Here is a 17,332-nt window from a genome sequence, read left to right as displayed (position 1 = left end):
ATTTCAACAAAGTAACTGTATTCTGAATACCAGCTTTTTAAACGGTAAGTGTAACGGAATACAGTTACTCATATTTTGTATTCTGAATACGTAACGGCGGTACATGTATTCCGTTACTCCCCAACATTGGTAACTCTGGACGTTCATCCAAACGAATCCTCAAATCTGTTGAACTCCTGGCTCCACCCAGAGTTTCTACCTCAAAACAAAACCTGTGTGTTAACATTAACTTCAAATTTGAAAACCCAATTTTTTTTTTTTTTTATTAGTTTTATCTATTTTGCTCTTGTTTTTCTGCAGTACCACGTCCTTCCGCATGCCCCTACTGGCTGTGATGTCTCTCTCTCTTTTTTAATAATTTAATAATTTTACTATTTTAAAGGGAAAAACCTCAGTCACTTGGACCAGTGTTTGTTATTCCATATCTGTATTTTGAATGTGACAAGTCTACCATTCCCCATTGATAAATATTGTTTTGGTTCTGACTATTTTTTTCTATATAATTTGATTGACTTCTACAGTGGCCTGCTATTGTTAATGGTAATATGAGTGATATCAAAAATTTTCCTAAAGCAAACATCAGCAACTCAAAATTAGCAGCCAAAGGGTTCAGTCTGCAGCTCCACACTCTCATGTGAACCTACAGTCTCCCCCTCAGGTCTCTCTTATCCTCCTACTCCTGCCAAAAGCAAAACAAAGCAAAGCAAAACATCCCCCCTTTCCTTACAGGTGTGGTGAATTGTTTGTCAACATTTACTCATCCTAACCTTGGTCCAGTCTTTGTCTCAGTGTCAAGTCAGTCAAGACTTTAGTCCCCATCCTCAGTCCAGTCACACATTCACTCACCCGCATTCACACAAGATATTGCTGATAGTGGAGACTCACGCGCAACCTATTCCAGTTTCCATCACCAGCAAAATCATGTCATCATTTTTATAACAAAACCCCCCCCAAATGTTTATGATTTTAGATTGGATTGACTCGCTGCAATCCTTTTAGACAGGAACTGACACTCTGGTCGGATCCCCATAGGTAGCCTTCTCCTCAGCCCAATGGTTTCCAATCAGGAGTACTTTGACCTTACTTTGTCGGCAGGCAGAGGTTTGCAAGAGGAGGGTGAGGGCATGGATCAAGGCAGGATAACGGCAGGAGAGACCAGTTATGTCTGCAGGCTGACTCAGATTATGTTGCATTGAGTTGACTAGGGACAGAGACAACAAGGTTAGTACTAATCTTTTGAGGACAAGAAATATGAGAAACAGACACTAAATTTCAATTTCAAATTTTTTATTGTCCCACAAGGGGAAATTAGGATTTTTCAAACAATTAACAATAGAATGAGCCTTCCTAAGCACATTTCTGTTATAAGTGGCTGAATTTCCATCTTGCCAGTGCCCTGAAATTTTTCTAGCAGTTTTTACCAGAAGTCCCAACTGATTCTTATTCTTCACATATTGAACCAGGCAGCGATACGAAAAGACATAGTGGATTAAATAAACCTTCTATAAAACAAAGACAACATCTCAGATGAGACATTACTCTGCACAATCCCAATATCAGCAGTTTTAATAATAGTAAAGTAATAGTAAACAAGAGGACTTCCCAAATCAATAATCATGTCTTTAGTTTTAGTGGGATTCAGCCCAATCCCAAGTCATCCTAAGTCGACTCTAAGATTTAAGAGTTAGTTCCTTCTCTCGTGCTTATTTAAATTTAGTTTTTTGTCTTGTGCTTTAACGCTTTTCATGGTTAACATCACAGCGCTATAAACTGCAGGTCATGCCTTAAGTCAAAGTCTGCAGACATAAGGACTCACAGAAAGTTTTTCTCAAAGACTTGTTATTGATAGAAAGTTATATATTTTATATGTGCATAGATATACTAAACACAATTCTACTATATAACATACTTCCCAACACCAGTTTAACTAAACATATATAAATTTCTCTGGAGTTTACAGTCCGGTCTCTTTTCCCAACCTTCCTGTTTCCACTTGAGCTGCTCTTGTTTAGATTGTAGAAATCACATTCAGGTCTTTTACGTTCAAAAACCGCTGAATTTAACATGGGCCTCAAACTTACACAGAGAGGAAAAAACTAAAGAAACAGAAAACTTTAGTATCAAGAGTTTTTATGTTCACAGATCTGTAACAATGTTACCTGATTTATTACTCTGTAAAAACCCACAAAGGACTCATTTTTTTATTAATAGAAAAATTAGCTCAAATCACTAAGAAAACACATTAAGATCAAAAGAAAACAAGTGAAATTATCAGGACTTGAGTCTAACTTAGCATTTTAATTTACGTGTTTCATTAAATATTGCTTCTCTTATACTTGCCTATGTGATGCATTTGTGTAAGTCAGCAGATGTTGCTGTCACAATGAAGCAGAACTATGGATCTTAACAAACTGCATACAGACAAAGCCTGTGCAGTGACGTCCACAGACTGACAGTGTCTAAGGTGTTGGAAGCCATACTGAAAAACAAAAACAAGAGACTAGAGCCTATCAGGAAAACTAGTGAGTGGACCTCTGATTAAAGAATTTCTACCAAACTACAACTGCAGCTGAACAAATGAGCTGTTGGTGGAACTTTACACTCTGAAATATTGAAAGATTTAAATGATGAGACAGCTCAGCACAGCATGCTATTAACTTCACACATCAAAAGGGCTGCCACAGGTGATTATTTTGATAGTCGACTAGTCACCGATTATTTTTACGATTAGTCGACTAATCAGATCATGCATCCATTGGACGTAAAATGTACAGCTTACTGCACCAACATGCATCTGCTCTTATATAACTATCATTGGCTTACAGCTTTAAGTGTTTAAGATATGTGCTAACTAAAAATAAAGACAAGATGAAAGTTTATTGAATTTAAATGAAATTTGCAAATTCTTTCGGTGGAGTTTAATAAACTCCTTGCTATCAAAAATATAACAGGAGATCGGAGTATATTCTCGAGCATCTCACACATCTGATAATCAGTTGTCTGCTTGACGTTTATTCAGCTGCCGGGAGTCCGGTGTTCTCACCAGCGCTAGTGAGCCTTGCCCCCGGCTAGCTATCAAGTTGGTGGGTAACAGACGTTTCCGAAAACATCGGAGCGCTTTTGAAAATATGTGGTGTCTTGATAAACTGAGCAGATATTTGAGGTTTACACAGCTACATTCTCGCCTGAAAATATGTTTAATGTTTATTTTGTGACCCAGGAAGAATAATAAGAGTAATATTAAAACTAACTAGCTGTCGCCATTGTTGGAAACTGAGCTGGGCTGCGCTATGAATTCTGGGACAGAGCTACTTCTTCTTCGGGTATTAACGGCAGCTGGTATCCTTGTACATAAAGTGCTGCCATCTTCTGTTTTAGTCTGTTATTACACTCTTAAATCTTACTACTTATTCCTGCGTCTTTTGGGATCTTACAAAGCTTCAAACGACGTGTCGACTATTAAATTAGTTGTCGACGATTTTGATAGTTTTGCAGTCACCGTCCCCACCCTGCTTCTTCAACTGGTCGTCACGGTAACTCTGGACTTTCCTCCAACGAATCCTGAAGTCTGTCAGTCCTTCTGACAGCATGAGGCCTGACAGCTGGACAAAATGTGCAGATGATGAAAAACATGAAGCATAGTTTGAACTTGTGTCAAGTTTGTGTTGGTGACTGAACTGCTGACCTGCTGTGAAACCTGCTGCTGGATCTCTGTGCTGTGCATGTCTGCCTCTGACTGAAGCTTCATTTTCACCACTGTTTGCTTTGTCACTGCTAAAAATGAACCACATATAAAACACAAACATTAGTGTTTTACATGATGACAGGATCTTACAGTGTTTGCATTCTGGACCTCACCTGTGAAACAGAAAAAATTAAATCTGACCCCACAGTTGACATCTCCCCATTCCCCTGTCGTTAATCTAAATGCTCCACAGTACTCAATTGAATTGTAGTTATTAGGCTCAGAAGGGATCCAGTTAGTGAATGTGGAGGTTGTGTTGTCAGACCAGAAGGCCCAGGGATCCCTGTAGAGGCCAATCCACACATACTGAACCCCTGATCCATTCAAAGTGAGCGTGATGTTGGATTTCTCCTCTTTGCTTCTTATACTGGTCAGGTCTGTGTGGTATGTCCTGCAGTACGACTGAGCCGCTGCCCAGGTGTGTGTCTCCATCACTAAGATGTAACTTGTACTGCTGGCTGTAAAAGGTTCAAAAAATGAGTAATTTTGAAACATGCCTAGTCTCATAGAATTGTAGGAAAACTATGGTAACAAATCTTTTTTCCTACCATTGTAACACAGGAAAGGGTAAGAATCTCCACAGGGTCTATCATTCATCTGTGTTTGTCCCTGAAGAGCCACACAGTATTCCTTTGCATTTACACAGTCTGGTTGGCCGTTAGCCCAGATCAGAAATTCATGTGTACTGCCAACATAAAATAGGTTTCCCTCCATGGACCACTTCCAGCTGTAACGATCATTATAGAGACCTATCCAAGCCCCAGTACTGATCCTTGGTGACATTGAGAAAAGCAGTTGGTTGATGTTGCTGTTGTAGATGGTGACCAAGTCAGTGAAGTGTTCTCTGCAGTAACTCTGAGCTTCAGTCCAGGTCATCAGCTGGTTCACAAAGTGGTATTCTCTGGAGTGGGGAGGAAGAGTGGAAAGTCCTCCTGAGAAAAATGAAAAGGTTTTATTGTGAAATACTTAATCTCACATTTTTACAAATACTTAAGTCATTTTATTTATTTATTTTTATAATGTTTGGTTTACCACATTTCTTGTTTAAAACTGTTTTATTGAAGTTTTTTATTTTACATCACTGCACACCTTCAAAGTTCAAACTTGTTTGAGTCCAAATGGAGGAAATGATAACACATAAAACAAAGTCCAACTGGTGAATGAGCTATATTTTTTATTTTATTTATTTTTCTCTTCTCTGTAGTCAAACCGCAACAAGTATGTGTAGTGCAGCCATGTACAACTAATATAGTACAACTAATAATACATGTATTACAACATTTTTGGAACATAATTTAAGAGGAGGGAGTACAAAATTGAATGTCTCTTGTTCACTTTTTTAATCCTTTTTAATTACACAAATGTCAAAGATCTGGGCAACCTTGTTAATAGTCATTATTTTCCTGTGTATAAATTGTTTGTTGTTACAATAAAAAATATATAATATAGGAGACACACACAGTGATGTTTGAGAAGTGTAATGAAGTTTATTGGATTTACAGAAAGTGTGCAATAACTGTTTAAACATTTTATTGATTCCAAAACCTTTAGAACTAATTATTGGAGCTCAAATTGTCTTGGTAAGCTCAGCGATCCCTACCTACATACACAGGTGAATCCAATAATGAGAAAGAGTATTTAAGGGGGACAATTGTAAGTTTCCCTCCTCTTTTAATTTTCTCTGAAGAGTAGCAACATGAGGATCTCAAAACAACTCAAATGACCTGAAGACAAAGATTGTCCACCATCATGGTTTAGGGGAAGGATACAGAAAGCTGTCTCAGAGATTTAAGCTGTCTGTTTCCACAGTTAGGAACATATTGAGAAAATGGAAGACCACAGGCTCAGTTCAAGTTAAGGCTCGAAGTGGCAGACCAAGAAAAATCACGGATAGACAGAAGCGACGAATGGTGAGAACAGTCAGAGTCAACCCACAGACCAGCACCAAAGACCTACAACATCATCTTGCAGCAGATGGAGTCACTGTGCATCGTTCAACCATTCGGTGCACTTTACACAAGGAGATGCTGTATGCGAGAGTGATGCAGAGGAAGCCTTTTCTCCACCCACAGCACAAATAGAGACGCTAAAGCACATTTGGACAAGCCAGCTTCATTCTGGAATAAGGTGCTGTGGACTGATGAAACTAAAGTTCAGTTATTTGGGCATAACAAGGGGTGTTATGCATGGAGGAAAAAGAACACAGCATTAAAAAAAAAACACCTGCTACCTACAGTAAAATATGGTGGTGGTTCCATCATGCTGTGGGGCTGTGTGGCCAGTGCAGGGACTGGGAATCGTGTCAAAGTCGAGGGACACATGGATTCCACTCAGTATCAGCAGATTCTGGAGACCAATGTCCAGGAATCAGTGACAAAGCTGAAGATGCGCCGGGGCTGGATCTTTCAACAAGACAACGACCCGGAACACTGCTCAAAATCCACTAAGGCATTCATGCAGAGGAACAAGTACAACGTTCCTCTGAAATCAATATTTCAAAATGATTATCACGGCCATCTCAGTCCCCAGACCTGAATGTTATTGAAAATCTGTGGTGTGAGTTAAAGAGAGCTGCCCATGCTCGGAAGCCATCAAACCTGAATGAACTTTAGATGCTTTGTAAAGAGGAATGATTGAAAATACCTTCAACCACAATCCAGACTGTCATTGGAACCTACAGGAAGCATTTAGAGGCTGTAATTTCTGCAAAAGGCGGATCTACTAAATATTGATTTCATTTCTTTTTTTGTGGTGCCCAAATTAATGCACCTGCCTGATTTTGTTTAAACAATTATTGCACACTTTCTGTAAATCCAATAACCTTCTTTTCACTTCTCAATTATCACTGTGTGTGTCTCCTATACCAGCGGTCCCCAAAATATTTTGCGCCACGGACCGGTTTATGCCCGACAATATTTTCACGGACCGGCCTTTAAGATGTCGCAGATAAATACAACAAAATAAAACTAGTACTGGTACCGAAAAAAAAGAAGATTTATTCATAACACACGTGAAAAGACCCAGGAAAACCGAGTTAACGATAAAAACGATAACAAAATAACGCTGAAAACCGATAAAAACCCTGAAAACCATACATTTCATACCTGAGCCTCAGCTCTCGCGGCCCGGTACCAAACGACTCACGGACCGGTACCGGTCCAAGGCCCTGGGGTTGGGGACCGCTGTCCTATATGGTATATTTAACTGACATTTTTTATTGTAACAACCAACAATTTATACAGGAAAAGAATGTCTATTAACAAGGTCGCCCAAACCTTTGCATCCCATTGTACATGTACTTTACCACTGTTTTGGTACCTGCATGGCTAACATTCATATTCAAAACAATAACTTGTAGACATTTCTTGTAGTCCAGTAATTGCAACAAAGAGTGAAAGTCTATCAGCATTTCTTTGCATACATCCAAAAAGTCATTTTGAATGATTATCACAGGCTGGTAACTGGGTCGTTGTCATGGATTATTATAACAAGGGTCGCTGAATCATCTCACATCTGGTTCATAAGACTTGTCACTTTTAATTTAAATTTTATTTACACAGCAACAAATCACTACAACAATGGCTTGAAGGTGCTTTATACTGTAATGTAGACCATAAAATACATACAGACAAAAACCCAACTATCATATGACCCCCTATGAGCAAGCACTTTGGCGACAGTGGAAAGGAAAAACTCCCTTTTAACAGGAAGAAACCTCCGGCACAACCAGGCTCATTGGTCAATGGTTGAATAACACGTAGTTTTGGTGTATTCTCTGCTTAAACCCCCTTCGAAGATTGGACCTCTGAGTACACCTACAATGAAAGTAGAGCAAAAATGAAATACAGTGGAACCCCGACTTACGAAATTAATTTGTTCCCGAGGGTCTTTCGTAGCTCTAAAACTTTTTTGAGTGAGGCGATGCTTATTGATAGGCTATAGGTTAATTGCTAACTAGAACAACAATACGTTGTTCAAGTGGAACAGCAAAGCGCAAGTACGGAAGCCAAGGGGTTGTCACATGATTCGGAAGGCATTGTGGGCATTGTAGGCTCAGCCAATCAGAGCCACCGGATTTTGTTTACCGGGCATTTTGCCGTAACACAGGCAGAAATGTTGCTGTTCAGTGCCTTTTCGTAAAATGGGGTATTCGTAAGTCGGGGTTCCACTGTACAGCAAAACTACTTACTCAGTTTAAAAGTTATAGCGCTTCTCCATACAATGGGTTTTGTTAAATAATATCATGGGTTTGTATTAACTTTAGCTTTAACTGAGCAGACCAGCAACATATTCCTCCCAAAAAGTTCAGCCATTTCTGTACATGGCCATATCACTAAAGGTTAACTTGACTTTACTTTAACCATCTCATGTCACTTACCTACCAATAACTCTTGGCCCTTTTTTAATCAGTTCTGAATTCTTCAGTAAATCCTTCACCTTACATTTTAAAAGATTAGATTTCATTATAATGTCTGTACACCATAATAGGCATTGTATCAAAAAATGAAAAAAAAAAACAAACAAAAAATCAAATTCCTGAAAATATCACACTAAAAACTTAGCATATCTATCTGTCTATCACAGCTACTGCTGTGAACTCAGTCCACTATCTTAGTGAAGTGGCTGTGTTAGCTTAATAGCTGTTAGCTTATTAAGTACTGGTGCCACTGAGAATTGGTTTGCTGGCATGTCAATAAAAATGACTTGGAAAACATAGAAATCTAAAGAAAAGTAGCATACTTACTGTGATACAAATAATACTGGTAATTATGGAAGAAATATAGTATCATCAGAATCCAACTATTTTTAGACATTGAATTTATAACACTGAATTTTTATCCTCCAAATTTCCTGCAAAAATATTCACCTGCAAAATTCACCTGCAAAAATTCACCTGAAAAAATTCACCTGCAAAATTCACCTGCAAAAATTCACCTGCAAAATTCACTGCAAAAATTCACCTGCAAAATTCACCTGCAAAATTCACCTGAAAAAATTCACCATCAAATATTCACCTGCAAAAATTCACCTGAAAAAATTCACCATCAAATATTCACCTGCAAAAATTCACCTGCAAAATTCGCCTGCAAAATTCAACTGCAAAAGTGTTGAACTTAAATGACCCAAGCCAGAGCAATCAGCACTAGATCGAGTCGAGCGGCTCTCAGCCAATTAAATTACGCTGTTTGATCACATGACACCGTTAGCCAGCAGTGTGTCTCCTGAAAAGAGAGCTGATTAGAGGTGAGTGATTAAGTTTTCTCCTAAATAGAGATCATTACAGAACGCCTAGTCCTACTTAAAATCCCATTCATTTTTCTTTTATTTTATCATCTACTCGAACTGAGGAAAACATTTGACTAACTCAACGAACATTTCCGCGCCTCCCTGCCTGTCTGCAGAGGCAGTTTTGAATTTAGGAGTGGCAAGATGGCAGCGGCAAACCCTGGCGGTTCTCCGGTAAGTATATTGTGTTTTATCTTCAAGTTTGTCTTTTGAAACGTTAATTTTATTTAAATCCGTTGGTCACGTATAAAGTACACAGACGGGTCTTTGCTCAACTCGTCTGAGGCGTGTCTCACTAAGCGCTACATGCTAGCATCCTGCTAACCGAGCTAACCTTTACATGCTGTGCTCTACAAAATAGGATACTCGGTACAAAACCATACTCCGCAGATATTGATAGATAGACGAACACTGCAAATATAATGTGGGAAACGAGAACGGCATTTGGTGAAGGGTAAAATACACCATGAATAAAGCCATAGAGTGAATGGCTGCCATGGTTGCAGAACGGCTTGATTTAATGACAAGAATGGGGAAGAGTGAGGTGAAGTGAACCAAAGCCACAAAACACGGTCAGACAAGGCGGGAATAGGGCAGTGATATGTCCGTCAGTATGAAGTTGGTGTGTGCTTTGGTGACCAAAAACTCGAGACCGGTATCAGGAAGATGGGTGACTCGTGTTTCACTGAAATAGTGGTGAATTAAAACATCCTTTGTTGGGGAAATTTAGGTGTAAATGCATCCATACAGGCGAGACAGAGGCAGACCAGGCAGTGAAGAAAACAAGGCAAACATTAGAAATATTAAAACGGAAATATAGGATTAATATAACATACAATTAGGGAAAATTGAAGGAATACAGTGTAAATTATACTGTAAAGTCATTAAAACAGCATAACCTGAGTAAAAGAAACATGTAATTGGGTAGGATGGTGATGATGATGATGATGATGATGATGATAATAATAATATTAAAAACATGTACAAGATGGGCATGTATACTTGTACCCAGAATTTAACAACTATAAAGTTGTGGCATGCCAGTACCTTACCCCATCCATTATATCCACACTTTCAGAAAAGGATATGGTCAATATCTTTACAAATACTATCTAAACTTAAACAGATAGCATAAGTTAAACAGGATATTCCTCTGCATTCTCCTAGAGAGAATACATCAAATTAAACAAATAAGTAGTCTATGGCATTTAAAAGTGGTTACCTACAATTCTGAAATGATAATACTAATTCTTATTGATGATGATATTGTATTTGAAATCCTGGTGTAACACTGAACCCGACATCATAAAATGATTACCCTTGTAATGTCAGGGAGCTACAACCAAGGAGGAAAATATTACTATCTCACCCCTTGTATCCAATTACATAACAGCACTGCTTGGTAAAGGTGTTGAATTAGCTGGGTCGCTCAGTTTGGGAAAATTGTGGGTAGCCTGCAAGGGCCTCAACTTCTCCATTCCCACAATGTGCAACAAATGGGCACAGCTGATCTTCAAGAGTGGAACATTGGCCAGTTACTTCCAACTTTAACGTATTTTTGCAAATATATTCTTAAAATTGTCTCTTTACACAGATCATAATGATACAAGATGGCACTTGTGTAATTTCCTACAAATTCAATAAATCTAAATAATTGTTACTATCCTGTTAAATCCTGAAAAATGTTTTAACAGCTGTGTTAAACTTCATACTGACACATGCTGGAAAGTGCATTCATGAGACTTTTTTTTTATGCCTTCTAGAGCAGTAGCAATCAAAGATTTTAAGGATTCTTTTACATTTTTTAAACACTTTGATTAAGGCATATGTTGTTCTTTATTGTCAGATCTAAGTTTGTTTAAAGCTTCGAATGTTTTGGGGTACTTTTCTTTGTTTTCAGGGTTCGTGGCAACCACGGATGGGGAAAATGTGGAGGTTGCACGGCTGATGTTTACTGTTCATGGCACAGGAAGAGGCAGTTTTATTTCAGGAATGAGTGAGCACAATCAAAGGTTTGTTCTCATAAAATACTGTCAACCTCCAATGTTTCTGACATAAGATGGAAGGTGTTGCAGCTTTATTTCCATTATTTAAAATACATAAACATTTAAAGGGTATAGCTTTATGAAAAAAGTTTTATAGTAAAATGTCTTTAGAGAACAGTGCCCTATCCAGCAGGATATATTGTCTGATATGTGTCAGGTGTTTTTGTTGTTGTTGTTTCTTTCAATTTCCATTATTTACCCTCAAGGAAGAAAATATTGGACAGGTCCTACAAACCCCAAAGAGCCTTCAGGACTCTGCCCTATTTTTAGTTATTCACACACCTTTTCCAGTCTGTTACTTCCTTCCCTGAATGTTCATTCTGTGTTAATGGTCTGGTTGTCATCTCATTTGTTGCCACTGATCATTACAACCCTTTTGGCACCTTTTAAGTGATATGCCTGGGTCCTTCCTACATGCCCTGATAATGTATTATTACTGTTGTCATGCACACATTTCATGTAGGGTTAGAAACAAGCAGGAATTTCTCATACACACCAAAGAAAGGCCATACCTAATTAAATATTTTTATATATTATTTCAGAATAGAGCGACTGTGGAGAGACCTCTGGGTGGCCATTACATGCTTTACTACGATGTTCTTCACAACCTTGAGGAAGAAGACCTTCTTGACATTTCAAATGCTGCACACCTCTTTTGCTGCCATTACGTCTTTCTTCCTCGACTGGAGGATGATTTTAATACATTTTGCAGTGGATGGGACAACCATCCACTGCGAACAGAAAACAACATGAGTCCCAACCAGCTGTGGGAGTTGGGTCACAGATATCACCCTGTTCCTGTTCCAGAAAACACACAGGTAAAGGTGCACATTTTTAGTACTCATTGATTTTCTTACAGAGAATGTGATGATTTTATGGATAATTAAAGTCAGTCATAAATCCACAAACACAACAAGCTGAAAGTCAGTGATGCTGCTCTGTTTGCAGTCCTGAATATCACGGCACAAGCAGGATTCACTGCACTGTTAATGTTAGCTATGTTATATTGCTGCCTCTGTTCGGTGGTGTCGAGCCAAACGGACTTTAACGTGTGTTTGAACGAGCTGACGGTTCACTCGTTAAGCTGAAAGAAAGATGCTTTAATCACAGGAGTCACACATGTGTCCACTGGACCATCTGGAACTCTTCTTGTTTAGCACTCGTAATAACACAAACACTAAATCCTCCTTCTCTTGTGCTGTTTTGTAGCAGTGTATACACCTGAGACTGTCACCTGTCTGTCTGTCCTGCACTCTCTCTGTTTCTTTCTCTCTGATTGTGGAATAAAAGTATGAACATGTATTTATAAGTTACACTTGTGTTTGAATCCTGCAGCTTATCACACATTTGATTTCCATGTGTGACGACTGCAAGTGTCCAGAGTGAGGACAGACTGAGGGACCCACTGCTGCACATCATCTGTGAGGCTTTGCACCCCTGATGATCCACCAGGACAAACTCAGCAGTGTGTGAGGAAGAGGAGGAGGAAGAGGCAGCAGCAGCTGACAGATGGAGAGAATAGACAGACTGTTCCCTGTTTGTGAAGGACTGCTAGGAAAGTTTAACATAACTAATTGTCTGTCCTGAATCAGTCTTATTAGGTAATGTTCAAATAATGTTATCATCCCAGTGTTTTCAGTGTGGGAGAAAGTACTCAGGGCCTTCAAGTTACACACTATGAAAGGCAGCAACAAGTTTAATATTCAGAAACCTAAAGTATGTATCAGCAGCAGAATGGAGCAAAAATAAATGTTTGTTTCAGTTCTATGAAGCTTTGAGTATTTTGGATTAGTAGCACTGCTGTGTTTGTTGCATCATATTGCTGTAATTGTTTATATGCTTTATATATTCTGAGGTAAGTTGATCTATAGTGTTACATCATATTCTATAAGGATGTTATGTGTTTGTAGACTTTCTGCCCAGTTTGACCCATTTTGCAGAAGTCAGCCTGTTTAAGGCTCTGATATCTATTCTGTATGACTTAAAGCAGTTATGACATGGTCTGATTTTCTCACCCAATAAAGGAATATTTAATATATCAGTCTGATCTTCATTGTATCAGAAACAGTTTTCACAGCTCGTACGTTTTCTTTTTACACATATATGCAAGCATTGAGCCAAATGTAATAATGCCAACATATTAAACAAACATTTGTCTCATATATAATACATCTACATATACACTGTCAAAGATATTTGTCTTTGAGTGAAGATTTAAGGTGACAGGACTTATAAATAACTGGAACTTGAATCTTTACTGAAGCTCCGTATTTGACTCAGAGTTCATTCACATGATTGTCACATCACATGTACTGTACCAGTGTACCTGCACATGTGATGTGACAATAGAAGTGATTTGATTTGAGAGTTCAAACTCACTGCTGCAATAACTTATGATTAATATAATAACTATGATATTGGCCATATCATATTTACACTGACTTTAGTCTCATGAACAACATTAGCTAATTGTTATTTACTAGCTAATCTTAAATGACTGTTCAGTACAGAAATGAAGGCCAACAATCATGTTTTACAGTCCTGTGGTCTCAGCATCAGATACTTATTAAATCACACAAAGCTCGTGTAGAAACAAACACACGAACAAAAATATGTTCTCCTTCATTTCTGTCAAACAAAGCTGTACGAAACGTTTCCAGCGGTTGGTGTTATGGTTGCTAGGCAACCTGGGAAGCGCGACGGAGGCTAGACCGTCCCATTTCACGAGCCTCGCACTTCCGGCCTTAGCGGTCTTTGAGTACGCGGCCCTTGAGGATCGTTGAGGCTGCGTACTTTAATGCTGCAGACCCTGAATTGGGATACAGCCCTGAATTGGGATACAGCCTTAATCACTCACCTCTAAACAGCTCTCTTTTCAGGAGACACACTGCTGGCTAACGGTGTCATGTGATCAAACAGCGTAATTTAATTGGCTGAGAGCCGCTCGACTCGATCTAGTGCTGATTGCTCTGGCTTGGGTCATTTAAGTTCAACACTTTTGCAGTTGAATTTTTGCAGGCGAATTTTTGCAGGTGAATTTTTTGCAGGTGAATATTTGATGGTGAATTTTTTTCAGGTGAATTTTTTGCAGGTGAATATTTGATGGTGAATTTTTTTCAGGTGAATTTTGCAGGTGAATTTTGCAGGTGAATTTTTGCAGGTGAATTTTGCAGGTGAATTTTTGCAGGTGAATTTTGCAGGTGAATTTTTCAGGTGAATTTTTGCAGGTGAATTTTGCAGGTGAATATTTTTGCAGGGAAATTTGGAGGATAAAAATTCAGTGTTATAAATTCAATGTCTAAAAATAGTTGGATTCTGATGATACTATATTTCTTCCATAGGTAATGGTCAACACTAGCCGGTGTTCCTGGGCTTTCAATGAATCTCCACTCAATCTCATATTTCAAAGCAAACAACTGCAAAAAAAAGTGGGCGAAACTCCATGCATGACACGAAATTATCTCACAAGTTGACTTTTTCTTGGAAGAAATACATTCAAAGCATTAAAACGCTAAATACAACAGCTAGCTGACTCTTTTTACAGCTTGCAGATGATATAGGCTTTTTTTTAATCATAAATTCATTACAGTAAATGCCTAATTTTTGTCATATATTTTTATAAAAAAAAGTCATGTGATGTTTCAAAACAGAAATAAAAACAATTTGTTAAACAGTGTGCATAATGTTAGTGCAAGAACCTGTGACTGATAATAGACAAGGTCTTTTATCAAAAAGACATAAAAAAAACCCTCTTTTATGTTTGTGGTCAAATTGACCCCACAAATCAAAACATTCTAAAGATGGCTGCGATATAACTGAGATAAATATGTGAAATTAAACTAAGTTTTTAAGGTATTTTAAGCAGGTATTTTTTAAGTTGTCTTAAACTTTTGATCAGGACCATATGCACCTTCATTCTCTGCAACATATCAGCCAGTGCTTTCCCTTTACAGTCTTAGTCCCTACATTCAAAATCTCTACTCTTCACACCATACTGCCTTTACCTCCTTTGTCAAAGCCCAGCAGTTTGTAATGGCACTGAGCTTATCAACAGCACTGGTGCTGGGAAATGTTAACTCAGAGCGCTAAGAACCCAGTATGGAAATGTACTTCTTATCCACATATTTGACTGTGACTTTATGTCAGGTGCCATTCCTGGTACAAGTCTTCTTATTTTATCTGGGCTTAGGACTGGCACAATACAGGATACATTGGCTGTTGTTAATAACTGTAATCCACAGTAACTATTTAGTTTAATAGCTATCATAGAAATAGCTGCAAAAGTAACACAATTCAATATGAATTCAGGTATTGTGGTATAAGGAGGTAAAGATTTTCTCTCTGTCATTGTTGTAAATGTGTTAATAAATACATTCATTTAAAAAAAAAAATTAATCTGATTACCCAAATGACATCAATCTGTCTCAGTAAGTTTATAAACTATATTTCAATGTTTAATATTTAATATTACTGACCTGAGAGCAGCAGGATGAGCACTAAACGGGTTTCTTCCATTCTTTGCTTCTGTAGAACAAATATAGTCATCATGATTATTTTTGTCATTTTTATCACCCATTTTTATCATTTAGAATCAGAATCAGAAAAGGGTTTGTCAGATATTGAACAGATTTACAACATTAGGAAATTGCTGCAGTACTTAGTGGGAAACATACTATAAGACAGACACTTAGATTAAAAAATAAAAATATATAAAAATATGAAAAGTGCTAAGCAGATTGATATATACATTAATGCGGGTGATGATCGGTGCAAAAATGGAACAGATACGGCGAACACAATATAGGTCATGTGTTTCTGGTGGGACCAGTCATATGGTTATTGTTCATGAGTCCAACAGCAGAGGGGAAGAAACTGTTCTTATGGCGAGAGGTTCTGGTCTGAGTGGACCGGAGCCTCCTGCCTGAGGGGAGCAGGTCAAACAGACTGTGTCCAAGGTGGAAAGGGTCAGCTGTGATCCGAGCTGCATGCCCCAGTGTCCTGGAGGTGTAGGTTTGTTATCTTCAGTCTGATAAGTTGCTTAATATAGAGTTTAGTGTGTATATCCAAAATAATTATACCTTTTGAATATCTAAAAGTCTATTGTGTCTTTAAATGGTTTCAATCATCAATCATAATTTTATATGTTTTGTCATTAATAAATTAATGATGCGTAACTTACCGGGCAGCTCATCTTATCATCTGCTGACTGGGACTGACTTTTAACAAGGTTTTTGTTTGAGTTCTTTGTATATTTTACTGTCAAATGAGGACATCAGGAGGGAGTGAACTAAAGTGAAGGTAATGTGGTAATGTTATGGTAATGTTATGGTAATGTTTTAATAAATGTTAATTAATAATATTATTGCATTCATGTTGTTAAGCTAATGCTGTAAACACACTTTTCTAAACTATTACAGTATAAACCAGTGTATTGATTATCACCTTACCTTCCGTACTCAGGCTTATCTGTAATTTTTGAAAATGTAACACTTGTCAGTCTAGACAGTCTACAAAAGGTTTGGCAGTGGCACCAAATGAAAAGCCTCTGCAAGGTTACAGAAAGGTGAATACTCTTTAACAATATTCAAATCATTATGGAAGTCAAGCTGTTAAATCAGGAAAAACACACACACACAAATAAGCTCAGACATGTTTCTAAGAAACAGACAACATGGGTGTTAGTAACAAGCGGGGAAGATATATGAAGTCTGTGCTTGTCATTTGTCTTTATCATTCAGGGCAATTTATTACGAGGTAATTCATTTTTGTCAAGTATACTTAAAAAAAATATTAATGAACACACAAAAAAACACTACTTAACTTAATTTTTGAGTATATTGAACATAATCTTTTTGTCATAGCTTGTGTAACACATGAAAGTGAGCTTGAACATCCTTTGTGTTTGAATTGCATGCCCTGCACCATCAGAATCAGAAAGACTTTATTTATCCCCAAGTGGCAATTAACATATAGCAGGGCATAAACAGGCAATAAGAGTGAGATAATAAATACACGGTGAATAAAGAACTGTAAGTGAGCAAAAGTTAGTTAAGTGTTGGCAGTATAAAGTGTAGTTTATGTTTCTGGTGTGGGAAATGTTCTTATCGGCTGGAGTTAAAATGGGGACAAAGGTGGCTCTCCTCCTCTCAGTCTGTAGGAGGCGTCGCCCAGAGGGGAGCCATTGAAATGCGGGGTGAAGAATGTGAGAGGGGTCGTTGATGATTTTGGCTGCCTGTCTAAGGGCCTGTTGGCTGAA

The 17,332-nt window shown here is 38.0% G+C and overlaps 1 long non-coding RNA gene across 1 annotated transcript; it reads left to right on the top strand.

Annotated features, from left to right (window-relative positions):
- Positions 1–8,939: 8,939 nt before the first annotated feature.
- LOC120437800 lies at positions 8,940–12,471 on the top strand. The gene is made up of 5 exons (XR_005611411.1): positions 8,940–8,989; positions 9,148–9,205; positions 10,932–11,043; positions 11,619–11,894; positions 12,412–12,471. It is a non-coding gene; the product is annotated as an uncharacterized LOC120437800 (long non-coding RNA).
- The last annotated feature ends 4,861 nt before the right edge of the window (positions 12,472–17,332 follow it).

This window comes from Oreochromis aureus, linkage group 3 (assembly GCF_013358895.1).
Source record: "Oreochromis aureus strain Israel breed Guangdong linkage group 3, ZZ_aureus, whole genome shotgun sequence".
Lineage (NCBI taxonomy): Eukaryota > Metazoa > Chordata > Actinopteri > Cichliformes > Cichlidae > Oreochromis > Oreochromis aureus.
Note: the sequence above shows the minus strand (reverse complement) of the source record. Positions and strands in the feature narration are given on the sequence as shown.